Here is a 9,614-nt window from a genome sequence, read left to right as displayed (position 1 = left end):
TCCTGATGGCTTCAACTGGCCAGGATCTCCAGCTCTCATTGGATCGGTTCGCAGCCAAGTGTGAAGCGACTGGGATGAGAATCAGCACCTCCAAGTCCGAGTCCATGGTTCTCGCCCGGTAAAGGGTGGAGTGCCATCTCCAGGTTGGGAAGGAGATGGCCCAAGTGGAGGAGTTCAAGTACCTAGGAGTCTTGTTCACGAGTGAGGGAAGAGTGGATCGTGAGATCCACAGGCAGATCGGTGCGGCGTCTTCAGTAATGAGGACGCTATATCGATCCATTGGGGTGAAGAAGGAGCTGAGCCAAAAGGAAAATCTCTCAATTTACCGGTCGATCTACATTCCCATCCATGGTCATGGTTATGACCGAAAAGACAAGATTACATGTACAAGCGGCCGGAAAGAGTTTCCTCCGCCGGGTGGCGGGTCTCTCCCTTAGAGATAGGGTGAGAAGCTCTGTCATCCAGGAGGAACTCAGAGTAAAGCGCATTATTAGCATTTGTTGTTTCGGAGTTATGTTGCTGGCGTTGCCGGCAGTGAGAGGCGACGGGCTGGGGTGGCAATTCTTGTTGCCCCCCAGCTTTGAAGCCTGCACTTTGGAGTTCAACCCAGTGGACGAGAGGGTAGCTTCCCTCTGCCTTCGGGTGAATGTTGTTTGCGCTCATGCGCCAAACGGCAGCTCAGAGTACCCACCTTTTTTGGATTCACTCGAGGGAGTACTGGAAGGTGCTCCCCCGGGTGATTCCCTCGTTCTACTGGGGGACTTCAACGCTCATGTTGGCAACCACAGTGAAACCTGGAGAGGCGTGATTGGGAAGAATGGCCGCCCGGATTTGAACCCGAGTGGTGTTTTGTTATTGTACTTTTGTGCTTTTGTACAGTTATTTAAACATAACTCTTAAACTACACATGCAAAATGACTAATGATGCCTGAAATAATGCATCCTTATGAGTTTTACTCGAAACATATGCTTTTTTAAAATCTTGCAAACACAAAAAGTTGTTTTTTACTCAATATGACAGTAATGTTCTTAGAATCCTGAGATAATGCGAAAAAAGCAATAAAAATGTTTTTCAACATAATTTCTAAACCCATCATGCAAAACGCCTAAAAATGACTGAAGTATTAAATGCATGTGAGTTTTACTAGAATCAGTTGTTTTTGTAAGGTTTGCAAATACAAAAATTAGGTTTTACTCACTATAATAGTATACTGTCACACTCAATATGACAGTTATTTAAACATAACTCCTAAACTACACATGCAAAATGACTAATGATGCCTGAAATAATGCATCCTGATGAGTTTTACTCGAAACATATGCTTTTTTTAAATCTTGCAATCACAAAAAGTAGGTTTTTACTCAATATGATAGTAATGGTCTTAAAATCCTGAGATAATGTGAAAAAAGCAATAAAAAAGTATTCCATTATAATTCCTAAACCAACCATGCAAAATGTGTAAAAATGCCTGTAATATTGAATCCATGTGGGTTTTACCAGAGTCAGTTGTGTTTGTAAGGTTTGCAAATACAAAAATTAATTTTTTCACACTATAACAGTGTCACACTCAATATGACAGTTATTTAAACATAACTCCTAAACCACACATGCAAAATGGCTAATAATGCCTGAAATAATGCATCCTTGGGAGTTTTACTAAAAACATATGCTTTTTTTTAAATCTTGCAAACACAAAAAGTATTTTTTTACTCAATATGACAGCAATGATCTTAGAATCCTGAGATAATGCGAAAAAAGCAATAAAAATGTTTTCCAACATAATTCCTAAACCAACAATGCAAAATGTCTAAAAATGCCGCAATATTGAGCCTATATGACAATAACTGTAATAAATAGTTTTTGTAAGGTTTACAAACACAAAAAATAGGTTTTACACAAAATGAGAGTATAACTGCCACACTCAATATGACAGTTATTTAAACATAACTCCTAAACCACACATGCAAAATGGCTAATAATGCATGGTGAAATTTATCTTTGTGAGTTTTACTAGAAACATTTTCTTTTGTAAGGTTTGCAAACACACAAGCTAGTTTTTTTTAACCTAATATGACAGATACTGCCACACATTTATTATTACAGTTGTTTAAACATAACTCCCAAACTACACATGACAAATAGCTAATAATGCCTGAAATAATGCATTCTTGTGAGTTTTACCTGAAACATATGCTTTTTTTTAATCTTGCAATCACAAAAAGTAGTTTTTTACTCAATTTGATAGTAATTTTCTTAAAATCCTGAGATAATGCGAAAAAAGCAATAAAAACGTATTCCATCATAATTCCTAAACCAAACATGCAAAATGTGTAAAAATGCCTGTAATATTGAATCTATGTGGGTATTACTAGAATCAGCTGTTTTTGAAGGTTTGCAAATAAAAAAAAAATGTTTTACCCACTCTGACAGTGTCACACTCAATATGACAGTTATTTAAACATAACTCTTAAACTACACATGCAAAATGACTAATGATGCCTGAAATAATGCATGCTTATGAGTTTTACTCGAAACATATGCTTTTTTTAAATCTTGCAAACACAAAAAGTTGTTTTTTACTCATTATGACAGTTATGTTCTTAGAATCCTGATATAATGCGAGAAAAGCAATAAAAATGTTTTTCAACATAATTTCTAAACCCATCATGCAAAATGTCTAAAAATAACTGTAGTATTAAATGCATGTGAGTTTTACTAGAATCAGTTGTTTTTGTAAGGTTTGCAAATACAACAATTAGGTTTTACTCACTATAACAGTATACTGTCACACTCAATATGACAGTTATTTAAACATAACTCCTAAACTACACATGCAAAATGACTAATGATGCCTGAAATAATGCATCCTGATGAGTTTTACTGGAAACAGATGCTTTTTTTAAATCTTGCAATCACAAAAAGTAGTTTTTTACTCAATATGATAGTAATGGTCTTAAAATCCTGAGATAATGCGAAAAAAGCAATAAAAAAGTATTCCATCATAATTCCTAAACCAAACATGCAAAATGTGTAAAAATGCCTGTAATATTGAATCCATGTGGGTTTTACTAGAGTCAGTTGTGTTTGTAAGGTTTGCAAATACAAAAATTAATTTTTTTCTCACTATAACAGTGTCACACTCAATATGACAGTTATTTAAACATAACTCCTAAACCACACATGCAAAATGGCTAATAATGCCTGAAATAATGCATCCTTGGGAGTTTTACTCAAAACATATGCTTTTTTAAAATCTTGCAAACACAAAAAGTATTTTTTTACTCAATATGACAGCAATGATCTTAGAATCCTGAGATAATGCGAAAAAAGCAATAAAAATGTTTTCCAAAATAATTCCTAAACCAACAATGCAAAATGTCTAAAAATGCCGCAATATTGAGCCTATATGACAATAACTGTAATAAATAGTTTTTGTAAGGTTTACAAACACAAAAAATAGGTTTTACACAAAATGACAGTATAACTGCCACACTCAATATGACAGTTTTTTAAACATAACTCCTAAACCACACATGCAAAATGGCTAATATGCCTGTAGAAATGTATCTTTGTGAGTTTTACTGCAAGGTTTGTAAATACACAAGTTAGTTTTAATATAAACTAACTTATATAACCCAATATAACAGTATAGCTGTCATACTATATATGAAAGTTATATAAACATAACTCCAAAACCAAACATGCATTATGTCTAAAAATGCCAGTAATATTGTATCTGTGTGAGTTTTACCAAAATAAAGTATTTTGGTAAGGTTTACAATTACAAAAATTAGGTTTTACTCAAAATGACAGTACAACTGCCACATTCAATACGACCGTTATTTAAACATAACTCCTTAACCACACATGTAAAATGGCTAATAATGCCTGGAGAAATGTCTCTTTGTGAGTTTTACTGGAAAAAAATATTTAAATATTTAACTTTCTAAATATGAAAGTTATATAAACATAACTCCAAAACCAAACATGCATTATGTTTAACAATGCCTGTAATATTGTATCCATGTGAGTTTTACTAGAATCAGTTGTTTTTGTAAGGTTTGCAAATACAAAAATTAGGTTTTACCGACTATGACAGTTTTTTTTAAACATAACTCCGAAACAACAAATGTGAAATGGCTAATAATGCTTGGAGAAATGTATTTTTGTGAGTTTTACTAGAAAAAATATATTTTGTAAGGTTTCCAAAGACACAAATGAGTTTTTTACTCAATATGATAGTGTAACTGTCATACTAAATCCATCCATTTTCTTCCGCTTATCCGAGGTCGGGTTGCGGGGGCAGCAGCCTAAGCAGAGAAGCCCAGACTTCCCTCTCCCCAGCCACTTTGTCCAGGTCTTCTCGGGGGATCCCGAGGCGTTCCCAGGCCAGCCCGGAGACATAGTCTTCCCAATGTGTCCTGGGTCTTCCCCGTAGCCTCCTGCCGATCGGACTTGACCTAACGAAAAAAGCAATAAAAATGTATTGAAACACAACTCCTAAACCAAACATGTAAAATGTCTAAAAATGTCTGTAATATTGAATCTATGTGAGTTTTACTAGAATCAGTTGTTTTTGTAAGGTTTGCAAATACAAAAATTTGGTTTTACACATAATGACAGTATAACTAACACATTCAATATGACACTTATTTAAACATAACTCCTAAACCACACATGCAAAATGGCTAATAACGCCTGGAGATATGTATCTTTGTGAGTTATACTAGAAAAAACATATTTTGTTATGTTTGTAAAGACACAAATTAGTTTTTACTCAATATGACAGTATAACTGTCATACTAACTATGAAAGTTATTTAAACATAACTCCAAAACCAAACATGCATTATGTCTAAAAATGACTGTAATATTGTATCCATGTGATTTTAACTAGAATCAGTTGTTTTTGTAAAGTTTGCAAATACAAAATATGGGTTTTTCTCACTATGACAGTATACTGTTACACTCAATCTGACAGTTATTTAAACATAACTCCTAAACCACACATGCAAAATGTGTCCTTTCGGCCATGACCCAAAGCTCATGACCATAGGTGAGAATGGGAACGTAGATCGACCGGTAAATCGAGAGCTTTGCCTTCCGGCTCAGCTCCTTTTTCACCACAACGGACCGATACAGCGTCCGCATTACTGAAGATTCCGCACCGATCCACTCTTCCCTCACTCGTGAGCAAGACTCCGAGGTACTTGAACTCCTCCACTTGGGGCAAGATCTCCGCCCCAACCCGGAGATGGCACTCCACCCTTTTCCGGGCGAGAACCATGGACTCTGCTTGGAGGTGCTGATTCCCATCCCAGTCGCTTCACACTCGGCTGCGAACCGATCCAGTGAGAGCTGAAGATCTTGGCCAGATGAAGCCATCAGGACCACATCATCTGCAAAAAGCAGAGACCTAATCCTGCAGCCACCAAACCAGATACCCTAAACGCCCTGACTGCGCCAAGAAATTATGTCCATAAAGGTTATGAACAGAATTTGTGACAAAGGGCAGCCTTGGCGGAGTCCAACCCTCACTGGAAACGGGTCCGGCAATGCGGACCAAGCTCTGACACTGATTATACAGGGAGCGAACCGCCACAATAAGACAGTCCGTTACCCCATACTCTCTGAGCACTCCCCACAGGACGTCCTGTGCCTTCTCCAAGTCCACAAAGCACATGTAGACTGGTTGGGCAAAATCCCATGCACCCTCAAGGACCCTGCCGAGAGTATAAAGCTGGTCCACAGTTCCACGACCAGGACGAAAACCACACTGTTCCTCCTGAATCCGAGGTTCGACTATCCAGCGTAGTCTCCTCTCCAGTACACCTGAATAGACCTTACCGGGAAGTCTGAGGAGTGTGATCTCACGATAGTTGGAACACACCCTCCGGTTCCCCTTCTTAAAGAGAGGAACCACCACCCCGGTCTGCCAATCCAGAGGTACCGCCCGCGATGTCCACGCGATGTTGCAGAGTCTTGTCAACCAAGACAGCCCCACAACATCAAGAGCCTTAAGGAACTCCAGGCGGATCTCATCCACCCCCGGGGCCTTGCCACCGAGGAGCTTTTTAACTACCTCTGCAACCACAGCCCCAGAAATAGGAGAGCCCACCACAGATTCCCCAGGCCCTGTTTCCTCATAGGAAGACAAACTGGTAGGATTGAGGAGGTCTTCGAAGTATTCCCTCCACCGATCCACAACATCCGCAGTCCAGGTCAGCAGAACACCATCTTGAGGCGGCGGATGGTGGTCCAGAATCGCTTCGAAGCCGTCCGGAAGTCGTTTTCCATGGCTTCCCCGAACTCCTCCCATGTTCGAGTTTTTGCCTCCGCGACCGCTAAAGCCGCACACTGCTTGGCCTGTCGGTACCTGTCTGCTGCCTCCGGAGTCCTACGAGCCAAAAGAGCCCGATAGGACTCTTTCTTCAGCTCGACGGCATCCCTTACCGCTGGACACCAGCGGGTTCTAGGACTACCGCCACGACAGGCACCAACCACCTTGCGGCCACAGCTCCAATCGGCCGCCTCGACAATAGAGGTACGGAACATCGTCCACTCGGACTCAATGTCCAGCGCCTCCCTCGTGACATGTTCAAAGTTCTTCCGGAGGTGGGAATTGAAACTCTCTCTGACAGGAGACTCTGCCAGGCGTTCCCAGCAAACCCTCACAATGCGTTTGGGCCTGCCAGGTCTGTCTGGCATCCTCCCCCACCATCGCAGCCAACTCACCACCACGTGGTGATCGGTAGAAAGCTCCGCCCCTCTCTTCACCCGAGTGTCCAAAACATGAGACCGCAAATCCGATGACAACAACTACAAAGTCGATCATGGAACTACGGCCTAGGGTGTCCTGGTGCCAAGTGCACATATGGACACCCTTATGTTTGAACATGGTGTTTGTTATTGACAATCTGTGACGAGCACAAAAGTACAATAACAAAACACCACTCGGGTTCAAATCCGAGCGGCCATTCTTCCCAATCACGCCTCTCCAGGTTTCACTGTGGTTGCCAACATGAGCGTTGAAGTCCCCCAGTAGAACGAGGGTATCACCCGGGGGAGCACTTTCCAGTACTCCCTCGAGTGAATCCAAAAAGGGTGGGTACATCTGAGCTGCCGTTTGGTGCATGAGCGCAAACAACATTCAGGACCCGTCCCTCCACCCGAAGGCAGAGGGAAGCTACCCTCTCGTCCACTGGGTTGAACTCCAAAGTGCAGGCTTTAAAGCTGGGGGGCAACAAGAATTGCCACCCCAGCCCGTTGCCTCTCACTGCCGGCAACGCCAGCAACATAACTCCGAAACAACAAATGCTAATAATGCGCTTTACTCTGAGTTCCTCCTGGATGACAGAGCTTCTTACCCTATCTCTAAGGGAGAGACCCGCCACCCGGCGGAGGAAACTCTTTTCGGCCGCTTGTACATGTAATCTTGTCTTTTCGGTCATAACCATGACCATAGGTGGGATGGGAATGTAGATCGACCGGTAAATTGAGAGATTTTCCTTCTGGCTCAGCTCCTTCTTCACCACAATGGATCGATATAGCGTCCTCATTACTGAAGACGCCGCACCGATCCGCCTGTGGATCTCACGATCCACACTTCCCTCACTCGTGAACAAGACTCCTAGGTACTTGAACTCCTCCACTTGGGCCATCTCCTTCCCAACCTGGAGATGGCACTCCACCCTTTACCGGGCGAGAACTTGGAGGTGCTGATTCTCATCCCAGTCGCTTCACACTTGGCTGCGAACCGATCCAATGAGAGCTGGAGATCCTGGCCAGTTGAAGCCATTAGGACCACATCATCTGTAAAAAGCAGAGACCTAATCCTGCAGCCACCAAACCGGATCCCCTCAACGCCATTACTGCGCCTAGAAATTCTGTCCATAAAAGTTATGAACAGAATCGGTGACAAAGAGCAGCCTTGGCGGAGTCCAACCCTCACTGGAAAGGGGTCTGACTTACTGCCGGCAATGCGGACCAAGCTCTGACACTGATCATGTCAGATACAATCAGATTATGTCTGATTGTGGCGGGAGCGACCCGCCACAATCAGACAGTCCGAAACCCCATACTCTCTGAGCACTCCCCACAGGACTTCCCGGGGGACACGGTCGAATAACTTCTCCAAGTCCACAAAGCACATGTAGACCGGTAGGGCAAACTCCCATGCACACTCAAGGACCCTGCGGAGAGTAAAGAGCTGGTCTACCGTTCCACGACCAGGACAAAAACCCCTCTGTTCTTCCTGGATCCGAGGTTCGACTATCCGGCGTAGCCTCCTCTCCAGTACACATGAATATACCTTACCGGGAAGGCTGAGGAGTGTGATCCACGATAGTTGGGACACACCCTCCGGTTCCCCTTCTTAAAGAGAGGAACCACCACCCCGGTCTGCCTATCCAGAGGTACCGCCCCCGATGTCCATGCGATGTTGCAGAGTCTTGTCAACCAAGACAGCCCCACAGCATCCAGAGAAAAAGGAGAATCCAATGAGTCAGCTTGTACCTAAGTTACGGTCAGAGCGAAAAAAAATATGTATTTCACTGCATTCTAGTCCGTCACTCTAACGTTCCTCGTCCACGAATCTTTCATCCTAGCTCAAATTAATGGGGTAATCGTCCGAATCGCTCTAGCTGCGTTGAAAACAATAGGAAAATATGAGGGAGTGAACAACTGACAACGTCACGCTACTTCCGGTAGGGGCAAGGTTTTTTTTTATCAGAGACCAAAAGTTGCGATCTTTATCGTCGTTGTTCTATACTAAATCTTTTCAGCAAAAATATGGCAATATCGCAAAATGATCAAGTATGACACATAGAATGGATCTGCTATTCCCGTTTAAATAAAAAACATTAATTTCAGTAGGCCTTTAAGTTAAGGTCATGATACAATAAGTTTAATGATGCGGACACGATTGTTACTGGATACTTTATCTGCAAGTAATGTGTTTATTTTATTTGGACTGCAATATTGTTCGACGAAGGACACGTATTCCATATGTCTAGCTTGTGTGCTGTTGTGTGCTTAGCTGCCGTGTAGCTGTTAGCACCCAGTCGCCTATATCCCGCCATGTTTACTTTTTATCAATGACTAAGATGGACGAAAAGACCAAACGTGTGTGCTTACGGGAGGACATTTAGATGTCAGCTTTGCACAAGTAAATCCGCCGCAGGACTGCTTGTGTCGGAACGCTGATTTTAGACATTTTAGATTCAAGACGATGTAATCCGATGCTTGTTTTTTTTAAACCCGAAATCAATATCCCTAATCCTAATGACAAAAAAAATGTCAATTGTGCCAAAAACTGCTTTGAAAATATAATAAAGTATTTAATTCATTAATTTCAAAAAATATTATAAATTACTCCAATTAACATATATTTTGAAATTTATCTAACATAAAATTATATATTTTTAAATATATACTTGCAAGTATATTTTAAGGCGTCTTTGCTTATTGATTTTCAAGATATTAAAAAAATCACACCTGGATGGAAAAAAATGTAAAATTCCCCAAAACTGCTGTAAAATATATATTTTATTTCTGATTAGCACATATTTTATAACCCCCCCCCCCCCAAAAAAAAAGAAAAAAAATAAATATGT

The 9,614-nt window shown here is 41.4% G+C and overlaps 1 protein-coding gene across 2 annotated transcripts in view; it reads right to left on the bottom strand.

Annotated features, from left to right (window-relative positions):
* Positions 1 to 3,732: 3,732 nt before the first annotated feature.
* Positions 3,733 to 9,614, bottom strand: part of nck2a (NCK adaptor protein 2a) — a 63,631-nt gene continuing 57,749 nt past the window's right edge. For both annotated transcript variants that reach the window (XR_009828648.1, XR_009828649.1), the window contains exon 5: positions 3,733 to 4,461. The gene's annotated coding sequence lies outside the window, so the exon portion shown is untranslated. The remainder of the gene's footprint in view (positions 4,462 to 9,614) is intronic.

The sequence above is a fragment of the Entelurus aequoreus genome, linkage group LG14, assembly GCF_033978785.1.
Source record: "Entelurus aequoreus isolate RoL-2023_Sb linkage group LG14, RoL_Eaeq_v1.1, whole genome shotgun sequence".
In the NCBI taxonomy this organism is placed as follows: domain Eukaryota; kingdom Metazoa; phylum Chordata; class Actinopteri; order Syngnathiformes; family Syngnathidae; genus Entelurus; species Entelurus aequoreus.
The sequence above is the reverse complement of the archived record's forward strand: the minus strand, read 5'-3'. Positions and strand labels throughout refer to the sequence as shown.